The sequence below is a fragment of the Meles meles genome, chromosome 12 (genome assembly GCF_922984935.1).
Source record: "Meles meles chromosome 12, mMelMel3.1 paternal haplotype, whole genome shotgun sequence".
NCBI classification, from domain to species: domain Eukaryota; kingdom Metazoa; phylum Chordata; class Mammalia; order Carnivora; family Mustelidae; genus Meles; species Meles meles.
In genome coordinates, this window is record NC_060077.1 from 39,693,182 (window position 1) to 39,707,535 (window position 14,354).

Here is a 14,354-nt window from a genome sequence, read left to right on the forward strand (position 1 = left end):
TCCTTTGCTGTGCAAAAGCTTTGGATCTTGATGAAATCCCAATAGTTCATTTTTGCCCTTGCTTCCCTTGCCTTTGCCGTTGTTCCTAGGAAGATGTTGCTACGGCTTAGGTCGAAGAGGTTGCTGCCTGCATTCTCCTCAAGGATTTTGATGGATTCCTTTCTCACATTGAGTTCCTTCATCCATTTGGAGTCTATTTTCGTGTGTGGTGTAAGGAAGTGGTCCAATTTCATTTTTCTGCATGTGGCTGTCCAATTTTCCCAGCACCATTTATTGAAGAGGCTGTCTTTTTTCCATTGGACATTCTTTCCTGCTTTGTCGAAGATGAGTTGTCCATAGAGTTGAGGGTCGATTTCTGGGCTCTCTATTCTGTTCCACTGATCTATGTGTCTGTTTTTGTGCCAGTACCATGCTGTCTTGATGATGACAGCTTTGTAATAGAGCTTGAAGTCCGGAATTGTGATGCCACCAACTTTGGCTTTGTTCTTCAATATTCCTTTGGCTATTCGAGGTCTTTTCTGGTTCCATATAAATTTTAGGATTTTTTGTTCCATTTCTTTGAAAAAAATGGATGGTATTTTGATAGGGATTGCATTAAATGTGTAGATTGCTTTAGGTAGCATAGACATTTTCACAATATTTATTCTTCCAATCCAGGAGCATGGAACATTTTTCCATTTTTTTGTGTCTTCCTCAATTTCTTTCATGAGTACTTTATAATTTTCTGTGTATAGATTCTTTGTCTCTTTGGTTAGGTTTATTCCTAGGTATCTTATAGTTTTGGGTACAATTGTAAATGGGATTGACTCCTTAATTTCTCTTTCTTCAGTCTTGTTGTTGGTGTACAGAAATGCAACTGATTTCTGTGCATTGATTTTATATCCTGACACTTTACTGAATTCCTGAACAAGTTCTAGCAGTTTTGGAGTGGAGTCTTTTGGGTTTTCCACATATAGTATCATATCATCTGCGAAGAGTGATAGTTTGACTTCTTCTTTACCAATCTGGATGCCTTTAATTTCTTTTTGTTGTCTGATTGCTGAGGCTAGGACTTCTTGTACTATGTTGAATAGCAGTGGTGATAATGGACATCCCTGCCGTGTTCCTGACCTTAACGGAAAAGCTTTCAGTTTTTCTCCATTGAGAATGATATTTGCGGTGGGTTTTTCATAGATGGCTTTGATAATATTGAGGTATGTGCCCTCTATCCCCACACTTTGAAGAGTTTTGATCAGGAAGGGATGCTGCACTTTGTCAAATGCTTTTTCAGCATCTATTGAGAGTATCATATGGTTCTTGTTCTTTCTTTTATTAATGTGTTGTATCACATTGATTGATTTGCGGATGTTGAACCAACCCTGCAGCCCTGGAATAAATCCCACTTGATCGTGGTGAATAATCCTTTTAATGTACTGTTGAATCCTATTGGCTAGTATTTTGGCGAGAATTTTTGCGTCTGTGTTCATCAAGGATATTGGTCTGTAGTTCTCTTTTTTGGTGGGATCCTTGTCTGGTTTTGGGATCAAGGTGATGCTGGCCTCATAAAATGAGTTTGGAAGTTTTCCTTCCATTTCTATTTTTGGAACAGTTTCAGGAGAATAGGAATGAGTTCTTCTTTAAATGTTTGGTAGAATTCCCCTGGGAAGCCGTCTGGCCCTGGGCTTTTGTTTGTTTGGAGATTTTTGATGACCGTTTCAATCTCCTTACTGGTTATGGGCCTGTTCAGGTTTTCTATTTCTTCCTGGTTCAGTTGTGGTAGTTTATATGTCTCTAGGAATGCATCCATTTCTTCCAGATTGTCCAATTTGTTGGCGTAGAGTTGCTCATAGTATGTTCTTATAATTGTCTGTATTTCTTTGGTGTTAGTTGTGATCTCTCCTCTTTCATTCATGATTCTATTGATTTGGGTCCTTTCTCTTTTCTTTTTGATGAGTCTGGCCAGGGGTTTATCAATCTTATTGATTCTTTCAAAGAACCAGCTCCTAGTTTCATTGATTTTTTCTATTGTTTTTTTGGTTTCTATTTCATTGATTTCTGCTCTGATCTTTATGATTTCTCTTCTCCTGCTGGGTTTAGGGTTTCTTTATTGTTCTTTCTCCAGCTCCTTTACGCGTAGGGTTAGGTTGTGTACTTGAGACCTTTCTTGTTTCTTGAGAAAGGCTTGTACCGCTATATATTTTCCTCTCAGGACTGCCTTTGCTGTGTCCCACAGATTTTGAACTGTTGTGTTTTCATTATCATTTGTTTCCATGAATTTTTTCAATTCTTCTTTAATTTCCTGGTTAACCCATTCATTCTTTAGAAGGATGCTGTTTAGTCTCCATGTATTTGGGTTCTTTCCAGCTTTCCTCTTGTGATTGAGTTCTAGCTTCAGAGCATTGTGGTCTGAAAATATGCAGGGAATAATCCTAATCTTTTGATACTGGTTGAGACCTGATTTGTGACCCAGGATGTGATCTATTCTGGAGAAGGTTCCATGTGCACTAGAGAAGAATGTGTATTCTGTTGCTTTGGGATGAAATGTTCTGAATATATCTGTGATGTCCATCTGGTCCAGTGTGTCATTTAAGGCCTTTATTTCCTTGTTGATCTTTGGCTTGGATGATCTGTCCATTTCAGTGAGGGGAGTGTTCAAGTCCCCTACTATTATTGTATTATTATTGATGTGTTTCTTTGATTTTGTTATTAATTGGTTGATATAGTTGGCTGCTCCCACGTTAGGGGCATAGATATTTAAAATTGTTAGATCTTCTTGTTGGACAGACCCTTTGAGTAGGATATAGTGTCCTTCCTCATCTCTTATTATAGTCTTTGGCTTAAAATCTAATTGATCTTATATAAGGATTGCCACCCCAGCTTTCTTCTGATGCCCATTAGCATGGTAAATTGTTTTCCACCCCCTCACTTTAAATCTGGAGGTGTCTTCGCGTCTAAAATGAGTTTCTTGTAGGCAACATACTGATGGGTTTTGTTTTTTTATCCATTCTGATACCCTGTGTCTTTTGATTGGGGCATTTAGCCCATTAACATTCAGGGTAACTATTGAGAGATATGAATTTAGTGCCATTGTATTGCCTGTAAGGTGACTGTTACTGTATATTGTCTCTGTACCTTTCTGATCTACTACTTTTAGGCTCTCTCTTTGCTTAGAGGACCCCTTTCAATATTTCCTGTAGAGCTGGTTTGGTGTTTGCAAATTCTTTCAGTTTTTGTTTGTCCTGGAAGCTTTTGATCTCTCCTTCTATTTTCAATGATAGCCTAGCTGGATAGAGTATTCTTGGCTGCATGTTTTTCTCGTTGAGTGCTCTGAATATATCATGCCAGCTCTTTCTGGCCTGCTAGGTCTCTGTGGATAAGTCTGCCGCCAATCTAATATTTTTACCATTGTATGTTACAGACTTCTTTTCTCGGGCTGCTTTCAGGATTTTCTCTTTGTCACTAAGACTTGTAAATTTTACTATTAGGTGACGGGGTGTGGACCTATTCTTGTTGACTTTGAGGGGGGTTCTCTGCATCTCCTGGATTTTGATGCTTGTTCCCTTTGCCATATTAGGGAAATTCTCTCCAATGATTCTCTCCAATAGACCTTCTGCTCCCCTCTCTGTTTCTTCTTCTTCTGGAATCCCAATTATACTAATGTTGTTTCGTCTTATGGTGTCACTTATCTCCCGAATTCTCCCCTCATGGTCCAATAGCTGTTTGTCCCTCTTTTGCTCGGCTTCCTTATTCTCTGTCATTTGGTCTTCTATATCACTAATTCTTTCTTCTGCCTCATTGATCCTAGCAGTGAGAGCCTCCATTTTTGATTGCACCTCATTAATAGCTTTTTTGATTTCAACTTGGTTAGATTTTAGTTCTTTAATTTCTCCAGAAAGGGCTTTAATATCTCCAGAGAGGGTTTCTCTAATATCTTCCATGCCTTTTTCGAGCCCGGCTAGAATGTTCAGAATCGTCATTCTGAACTCTTGATCTGACATATTACCCATGTCTGTGTTGATTAGGTCCCTAGCCTTCGGTACTGTCTCTTGTTCTTTTGTTTGTGGTGATTTCCGCCTTGTCATTTTGTCCAGATAAGAGAATATGAAGGAGCAAATAAACTACTAAAAGGGTGGCAAAGACCCCAGAAAAATACGCTGTAACCAAATCAGAAGAGACCCCAAATTGTGGGGGGGAGAAAGGGGATAAAAACAGCTTCTGAAAAAAAAAGAAAAAGAAAAAAAAAAAAGAAAGAAAAAATTTTAAAAAATAAAACAAATAAAAAATATAAAAAAGAAAGAAAAAGTATATATATTTAGATGAACTAGTCAAAAAATGTTAAAAAAAGAAAAGGGTAAAAGTTTAAAAAAAATTTAGCAGAAGAAGAAAAAAGAAAAAAGAAAAAAAATTGAAAAAAGAAAAAGAAAATTGAAGTAGCCACAAGACTAAAGAATCATGGGGAGAAAGCCATGAGTTCTGTGCTTTGCTTTCTCCTCCTCTGGAATTGCTCTGCTGTCTTAGGAATTGAATCTGCTTTCTCCTTGATAGATGAACTTCGTCCTGGCTGGATATTTTGTTGATCTTCTGGGGGAGGGGCCTGTTGTAGTGACTCTCAAGTGTCTTTGCCCGAGGCGGGATTGCACCGCCCTTACCGGCGGCAGGACTAAGTAATCGGCTCGGGTTCGCTTTTGGGAGCTTCTGTTCCCTGAACGCTTTCCGTAGAGTTCCGGAGGACGGGAATGAAAATGGCGGCCTCCCAGTCTCCAGCCCGGAGGAGCCGAGAGCCTGGGGCCCCACTCCTCAGTGCGCCCCCAGAGGACAGCACCCAATCACTCCCGTATCCCCAGCCTCTAGCCGCACTCGGAGCTCACCCAGCCCGCGACCAGTTCAAGGTAACCCCGAGCTGAGAGTTTAGTCCTCGGCTCTGTCTCTCCAGCCGGCTTCTTCGTTCTAATACCTGCGAGCTCTCCGACACTCCGACACCCCCGATCCTTCTGTGACCCTGCGGGGCCTGGGGCCATGCTGGCCCCGTGTGGGCTTCACCCCGGTTTAGCCCCTGGAGCAATGTCCCTCAGTGGAACAGACTTTTAAAAGTCCTGATTTTGTGCTCCGTTCCTCCGCCGCTTGCTGGGAGCCGGCCCCTCCCCCCGCGGTCTATCTTCCCGTCGTTTTAGATTCACTTCTCCGCCAGTCCTACCTTTCAGAAAGTGGTTGATTTTCTGTTTCTAGAGTTGCTGTTCTTCTTCTCTTCGCTCTCCCGTTGGACTTGTAGGTGTTTGCAATGTTTAGATAAGCTATCGAGCTGATCTCCTGCTACCTGATGTAGTCTCAGCCTGCTACTTCTCCGCCATCTTGACTCCTCCCCCCCAACAATATATGTTTTAATAACTTTATTTTGTAAGCACTTCATTGTATTTAAAATTCTCCTAATTTTTCATTTGATTCTTTTGCCACTTTTAGGCTTACAATTATGCCATTTACAAGGTGTAATAATTTTATCTTTTGCTTTTCTATACCTAGGCATCTAATTTTTGTTTTATGCTCTCTTGTAATTGTAAACATTGCCTATTAAATAATAATCATAATATTAGGCTCCTTTATTCTGGATTTTTTCATGAAACTGTTTCTGGTAGTTGCCTTTTTAAAAAAAAACTATTTTATTTTACCTTTTTTCAGTGATCCAAAATTAATTGTTTATGCACCACACCCAGTGCTCCATGCAATACGTGCCCTCCTTAATACTCACCACTGGGCTCATCTAACCCCCCACTCCCTTGTTCACTAAATTTTCATTTCTGTTCATGATTTTATTAGGTATAGGTCAAATTCCATCATCTATTTAGATGATTATTTTGAATAGAGAACAAATTGAGGGTTGCTGGAGGGGAGATGGGTGGGGATGGTGTAACTGGGTGATGGGCATTAAGGAGGACACTTCTAAAGAGCACAGGGTGTTATATGCAAGTGATGAATCAGTAAATTCTGCCCCTGAAACTAATAGTGCACAATATGTTAACTAACTAGAATTTAAACAAAATCTTGAAAGCAAAAACAAAAAACAAAAACAAAAACCAAAAACCAAAATTTTAATCCACTGATGGGATATACCAATAGCTAAGCATCTTTTAAAACTGAACTTCCCTTATGTTCCTTTTTTTAAGAGTGGGATTTAATTTTTATTTACATGATACTGTAAGATATGAGATTCCACATAGAAATAAGTAACCCACTGAGAGGAGGACCTTCATAGACCTTCATAAACAGTTTGGAACTGTTTAAGTAGTTTCCCTGTAAAAAGTGTGACAATTAAAAAAACACATTAAAACAGACTTCTTAGTAGAGAAAGAATAAGACAAACTTATACCAACATGATACACAACAAACTATTTTATGCCTTAGCTGTACAATCTAGAAGTTCTATGTCCTGGGAGTGCCATCTTGAACTTGGGATGTAGAACTCTCAGAGGTAGTTTCTGACCCAACATTTAGATCTTCATTTTCCACTACAGAAAAATACTTCTGTCAAGTTTGGTTTTTCAAATTTATTTATTTATGAGAGATAGAGAAAGCATGTGGGTGAGGGGTAGGAAGGGCATAGGAAGAGGGAGAGAGAGAATCTCAAGCAGACTCTCCACTGAGCATGGAATGCAACGCAGGGCTCTATCTCACGACCCTGACATCATGACCTGAGCAGAAATCCAGAGTCGGGTGCTGAACTAACTGAGCCACCCAGGTGCCTCTCAATCAAGTTTAATGAAGCTGTGTACACAGACTCATTTTCATGGTTTTATAGCCCTTCAGTTTTGTTCAGATCTCCACATTCTTCAATCATTATACCAATTTTCTCATTTTCACCTAGTTTCTCAGCAGCCTGAAAGATAATTGAAATGGCATCCTGAATAAGCAAATACCTTTGGTATCTTTCTCAGTTGAAAGGTTCCTCAATAATTCTATTATGCCACAATGAACAAGATACACAATCTGTTCAAACGTTCTGCCCCTTGTATGGTTGATCACCACCCAGACAGCTTCCTTTTGTGTCTGAAGGTCTGCCTTAGAGAGAGCACCAGCGAGGAGTGGACTAATCCATGATTCATAGCTTGCTGTATCTGCTCCTGGCGACCAGCTGTGATGTTTGACACTGTCCACCTGGCTTCCTTTTGAATATTAATTTTGGGGTTCGTTAGCAGGCTGGGAAAGACAGCAAGTGCTCCTGCATCTACTACAACGTGCATCTGTTCATCTGTCTCCATGACAGTATTTCCTACGGTTGGTTTGTCACAATGGATGATTCAGTAGCTCCTAGAAGCTTCATAAGTTGGGGCATGACTCTTGTTTTCACAGACATTTCAATCCATTCGTTTGGACCATCAGGAAGGTAGCAAATGTCCCAGCAGGTATCTGCCATTACTTCTGGATCATCAGATTCAGGAGACGAGCTAAGGTAGGAAAAATCTGCTTAACAGCTTCTAATGGAGGGCAGGACGCTTGTTGCTACAGAAGTTTGAAAGTGTCCAGGCAAGATTAGGTAAATACTACATGCTAAAGATGATGTATCGGGAATTGCAAGGAGAGCCAATGGGGGGTCAGCTGCCCATATGTGATAACAAAGTCTCTGAAAACTGAACCATCACCTGCAGTGTTTCCTAGAGCCCACACAGCTTGTTCACGGATGTGGGCATGGGGAGATGCCAACAGAGAAATGGATGTGGGGATAGCACTTGCATCTTCTGCAGCCTTGGTCAGGTCTGATGTCCTGGAAGCAAGGTTAGTGAGAGCCCAAGCAGATTCAAACTGAATGTGGCTACGATCACTTCTGCTCAAGAAGGACACACATTTTGGAATCAAACCAGCCCAGATTAAACTGTCTTTGGGGGGCTACTTTTCCTCAGAAAGGAGTTTCCTGGCAGCTTGAGTTACCCAGAGCTGGCTTTCAAATTGTTGCTATTTATGCCTTGGATGATGTCATCAACAGACCAATTCACAGCGCCCTGGTTGGTGCGGTTTTCCCTGCAGTGGAGAAGTAGCCTCATCAGGATGGGAGCTTACATTCCTCCTTATCAGCATTTGGTCATCCTTCTTAGCTTTCCTCAGCTCCACATTAACTTCTATTCAGCACCGCCTCATTTCTGTACTCTCTTTACCGGTGTTCTTGAATCTGTTAAGAGGGGCAGCTGGCGAATTAGCATTCTCATTGGTGGGCGTGCCTGTGAGGCAAAGGGAGAAAGAGGGGCAGGCTCAGGCTTCCATGGGGTGGGAGGCGGTCGGGGTGTGCAGGCTGCAGGGAAGCTGCTCTCAAAACATCCCCCAGGGCTCAGCCCAAAGATGGCCTCAAACTTTCCTCATATTCTTGAGATGACTTTGGTCATGAGGGGGCTTACACTGTGGTATTGGATGACAGTCACTGCCATTACATAGAAGGTGTTCACATCTGTATTGCTCTAGCTTTCTTGGGGGAACAGGAATTTGAGCAACGTATTAAGCAATTGGGAGTTTTGGGGGACCCCAAGCTAACCAGCGTAAGACAGGAACAACATAAAAGAAGGACTAGGTGTTGCAGCAGAAACCATGTGATGGAGCGCGGCTGAGGGAAAGGGGTGGTGTGCGCTCTCCAGAAGCCCGGGTGGGCACTGTGGGTCAGGTCTCGGCACGTGAGCATCATCGAACCAACGGCAAGATCTTGCTGTTCTGCTTGTGGGGCTACTCAAAGTTTGGTTTGGAGTCTTTGTGCTGCCTCCGGTTGTTATCAGTCTGGCTTGATACAGCTTCTGAAAGTTGATTTCTGAGCACATGTACAAATGTATCTCGTCTGTGCAGGGCCTCCTTGCGTGCAACCTTCCATAGGCTGAGCCATGATTCTTGTAGCAACAATTCTAGAGTTTCTTAAAATTGCTTGTAAAATGCTGCCCAGGGGCCAGGGGATGGGAAACGATCTCTGAGGAAGTCCCTCTAGGGAGACATTGTTTGTTCGTGGTCATTTAACAGGTTTAAAAAGTTGCTTGCAAAAACAAGCACAGAGACAACATTTCCCCTAAATTGGAATTCCAAAGCAGCTCTGGCAATTATCTGTTAAAGAATAAGGTCAGTGGGAGCTAAGGAATATGTAAAACATTCCTTACTAAAATCTTTGGAAAGCTACTATCTCAGCCTAAATTCACTTCCTGGGGACATCACGACATCTCTGTCACGTTTTGTGTAACAATAATAATATCAGAACATTACTGAGCACATATGAAATACCAATTATCTTGTTTAATTTTCATTTCAACCCATGATTCTAGAATCAAAACCAATGGATAAGTGACGATTCAGACTCAAATGTGTCAATTACATTTCCCTTAGTCATAGGGCTAGAAAGCGGGAAAATTTGCATCAAAAATGTTGCTTGCTGGGGCGTCTGGGTGGCACAGTGGGTTAAACATCTATCTCTTGGTTTAGGCTCAGGGCCTGATCTCAGGGTTGATATCAGGGTTGTAAGACCGAGCCCTGTGTCGGACTCCTTGCTCAGCAGGGAGTCTGCTTGGGATTCTCTCTCCCTCTGCTTCCCCAAACCCCTCTCTCAAATAAACAAATAAATATTTTTTAAAAATATTAGTTGCTAAGAATAACATCTTTTAAAAAATGTTATTTGCTAAGAAAGAGTTATATAGATGGTGAGAGGGTCAATTGCATTAAGTCAATTAAACAAATATCTGTTGAATATCTAACATGAATCAGGCACCATTCTGGACTTGGTGATAAATGTCTAGACTGAGTTGATGACGTAGGCAAGAATCTAAGGTCCCCACTCACTTTTGTGCCCTTTTCCTACCAACCTCTTTCCTTCTTCCCTACCATAGCCTCCCTATGACTCACTGTATTTTTAAATTCTTTTGTGTACACTGTGACTGAAAGGTAATAGTACTGAAAAGTAATAGTAGCAATAATGACAACAACAATAACAACAGAAATAATCACTAACGTTGAACACATACTTTGTACCAGCCACATACTTCTAACTGCATTAACTCGTTTACTCCCAACAGCACTGGGTTAGCACTGTGAATACTGTGCAACTTTACATCACTTGCTTAAGTTCACATGGACAGGAGAAGTACCAGAGCCAGGCTTTGAACGTGATCTCAGTTTTTCTAGTGAACAGTCCATGAGCCAGGTTCCAGCCAACGCTGGTCCATGAGCACCAGCTGGTATGTTTATGGAAGGAATGCGCAACAAACGTTAACTCAGCTGGAAAATAGCGCTCTTTTCACTCTGGCCTCCGTATTTAGGAAGCAACATGAAGAAATTTGACTGAAATCAGAGAAAAAGAATAACAGCCCAAATTAAAAAGTAATGAAAAAATTAGGTTTGTGAAAAAATATTATGAAGAGTTTGAATTATATGATGCCAAAAAAGTCAGCAGAGGGACAACCTGAGTGTTTTCATGTGTAAGATGAGCCGAATGAAAGAGTTAGGACTGGTGATTAGCCACTTCTACAGAAGGTACATCAGAAGGAATAGAGACCTTTGAGTAGAAGAGCTAAGTAAGATATAAGGTAATGCTTCCTGACAGCTTAGCAAGACCCATTGGAAAATCTGCAAAAGGGGATTCATGAGATTTAGAGAAGAGGGCATGAATTCCAGATGGTTAAATTGTCATTCTGTCAAAGCTTTGGACAAATGAGTGCTTTTCAGAGTGTTCTCTGTGCAGTTCTAGCAGCTAATTTATTCCCTAGGACTTTATTGAGTATCTACCATTTGCCTGTTACTGTGTGCGCTGCCTGGTTACAGTGGTGAAGGAAAACATGTGGGTTCAGCCTTTGTGGAATTTACAGTCTAACGGAGCAAACAGATAAAAAATCAAATCACCTCCTGATACATAGAAACCTGCCTGGCTAGATATCCTGAGGGCATCTCCCTCCTTGCCACTCCCCCACCCCAACCATGTCCTGCTTCCATAGACCTAGCCAAACTGGGAGCCCAGCCCGGCTCAAAACCTCTGGGGAGGTAGGGTGGGGCAGAAAAAACCCTAGAAGTTTCCAGGGCTGGCGGCCTCTGTAAAATAAAAACACAAACCCTCAAGGAATGAAGATTCCCTAGGGTAGAAGAAGTAGTTAGTTAGAGCAGGCTGTTCTAAGGTTTTTTTTTTTTTTTAATATTTTATTCATTTGACAGAGAGAAATTACAACTAGGCAGAGAGGCAGGCAGAGAGAGAGGAGGAAGCAGGCTCCCTGCGGAGCAGAGAGCCCGATGCGGGGCTCGATCCCAGGACCCTGGGATCATGACCTGAGCCGAAGGCAGAGGCTTTAACCCACTGAGCCACCCAGGCGCCCCAAGAGCAGGCTGTTCTAAAACTAGAAAGTGTTTTCTTCATTCTTAAGGGGAAGAAAGAGAATGGGAAAGGGGGGAAGAAAGAGAAAGTCCAGTGATTCCACGGGAGAATACCTCTAGAAGTAGAAAGATCCCTAAAGGTGTGCAGGATCCCAGGAGTTGGGAGGATCTATGATTCCTGCCCAACGTCACGGTCCCACTGGCGGGTGGTGACATCACAGGGGAGAAATCTTTTCAGACAGAGAAGATTTCAGACATGAAATCCCGATTTCATGCGGGAAAAGGATTCTGTGGCTAAAATTTGAAAACTGCTCTACAAAACCATGTCTTGATGACTTTATTCTGAGCATTTTATACTTTGAATCCAGGCTAAATAGGACCTTTATTTTTCAGCACATAGGCACGAGCAGCTGCCCCCTCCCTTCTCCCTGCCCAGCATTTATGCTCTCTAGTCTCCCCTCCCTGAGGCTGTGTGCATGAGATCCTGCCCCTGTGTGGGGGACCCTAAGATCGCTCTGCCACTCCTGGATCCTTCTTCCAGTCCTTCCCCTTTTTCCCTCGTAGTCTTTCCACACTCTTCCCTCTTTGTTTTGGTTCCACCTCTTTGCCTACATCGCACTGATGAATTAGAAAGTTAGAAAGAAATCAACAAAGTATGAGTTTAGGTAGGGGCGCCTGAGTGACTCAGTGGTTAAAGCCTCTGCCTTTGGCTCAGGTCATGATCTCAGGGTCCTGGGATCAAGCCCCGCATCGCATCGGGCTCTCTGCTCAGCGGGGAGCCTGCTTCCCCCTCTCTCTCTGCCTGCCTCTCTGCCTAATTGTGGTCTCTGTCTGTCAAATAAATAAATAAAATCTTTAAAAAAAAGTATTAGCTTAGGTAGTACTGTCACAGATTAATTTACATTTTAAGAAGGGTGATTTTTTGGGACCATCACTCTAGTCATGGCAGCGAATGTTTACCCTATGCTTGTTATTTGCTAGGTGTCAGGTTAAATATGTTCAAAGGATAACCTCACTTAATCCTCACAATAAACAATATGGGGAAGGCATTGTTATTAGCCCCTCTCTGTAGAGAGGAAAATTAAAGCACAGAGATGTTAGGTAATTTGCTCAAGTTCACGCAATTAATAAAAGCGACAGAGGTAGAATTTTAATCCAAGCAATTTGATTCCAGAAGCCTAGTTCTTCACCGCTTTGCTCTCTTGTCCCCAAACAAAAAGAGCTTATTCTCCTAATCTAATGTATTTGTTGACTTCCTTACCCAAGTACAGCACTGTTCTAGATGTGCTCCTATCACCATGTAATCCTTGTTACCTTTCTATGGAAAGATAACAGAAGGCTTCTTCAGTAAATCCTTGCAATTTCTAAAACATACGTAGAGAGTAATAGATGCTCACTACACGTCTTTCCTAAGATTGAGAAGTAACCTTGGAAGATTGAAATTGTCCAGATGTATAAGTTTATATTATATATAAAACAATAATCTACATACAGTAGACTAAAATTGCATAAAATACATATTTTCTATTTTTTCCTTTAGCCCCAGAGTCTATATGCTTATTATTTAATCATTTATAACCACTAATAAACCGATTAAATAAATCTGATTACATTTGTCAAACTATTAGCTTTATCTGCGAATTCCTTTTTTCTTTTGTCCTTCCTTTGGGAATCATTGAAACTGGGGCCAACTTTTGACATTTGGTGAATCTTAGTAATATACCACATGCTGGTAAACATTTATAAATTGATGCCTATGTGTATGAGTGTTTATGCAGGAAAACAAAACTCTGGGTGCATTGGAGGAAAGATGACATACATCAGAGTCACTCACAAGTTTCAATACATTTCTAACATGTGGGATTGCCTCCAAAATAAGATACAAAGTAAAGTTGAAAACTGGTTCAACTGCCTACTTAATTCTAATCCAAACATGTTTCATATCAAATATGTGCCTAATTAGGAATACGTATCTGAATATACAATACATAGATTCAATCTTTCACATCCCCTCAAAGAGTCTGTGCACTCTGTTGACTCCCAAAGCAGGACGAGTTTCTGTCTCTTCTTGGTAATGAAGCTAGAGCATAGTTAAATATGATGCCAAAATTATGTTACGTTTTACAGTTCACAAAAGCTTTTCATGTACACGAGTTCATTTGTGCATAAAAGCTGGGCTAAATGGCCAGCCTAAGGGCCAGAGGGCTGAGCCTCATTTTAAACCTCTTTGCTTCCTCCAAATCCATGCTTTTTCTAATATAATGCAGTCATCCTGTGTGTTGGTCCACAGCTTTCAACAAAAATTATTTTGCAGAGTCATATTTGGTTAAAAATGTCCCTTCATCTGCAGAACTATAGGACGAAATGTTCTTACCGTGAGATCCATGAGACTCCAGGGGGTTCACGCAGGGAGGCCGTTAGGGCTGCATGGCCCTTTTACTGTCAGATGCCAGTTGTTCTGTGCATATTCAGGGCAGCATTTATTTGAGGATATAGCTAGTGGTTTTTGAAACATTCTTAAATCTGTGGACCTTCTGCTTCCAAAAACATAAGAGTACTGCATTAGATGTCCCCAAGTGAGTCCCCACCTTTCTTATTTGGTTATGTGCTTCATGATTAAGCATTAAGTATGACACATATGAAAATATGTATATATATGTAGGCATGACAAGGACGCAAATAATGTTTTCTGTATGAATTTATGAAACCATGTGTCCTAAGTCTCATTGCTCTGCTTCCTGCTTGGTTAGATAGCTGGGAGGTGACATTTTGGTTCTTATCAATATTTGGTGGGGGAGAATTTTACCATCAATTCTGAAATTCCACTACTCAGTATTTTTCAAAGTAGATATTTTAAAAATAAAAATTTTCCTCATTACGTACTTCAGAACCACAACCTAGAATTAAGAGCCCAGATTCTACAGCTAGAAAATGTGGCTTCTAATTTTGGCTCTGGAATTTAACTAGGTAAAAATCTGTGAACCTCTCTATCCTTAGGTATTTTTTTTTATTGTGACATACATAACATGACATTTATGTGACCATTTTTTTTTAAAGATTTTATTTAT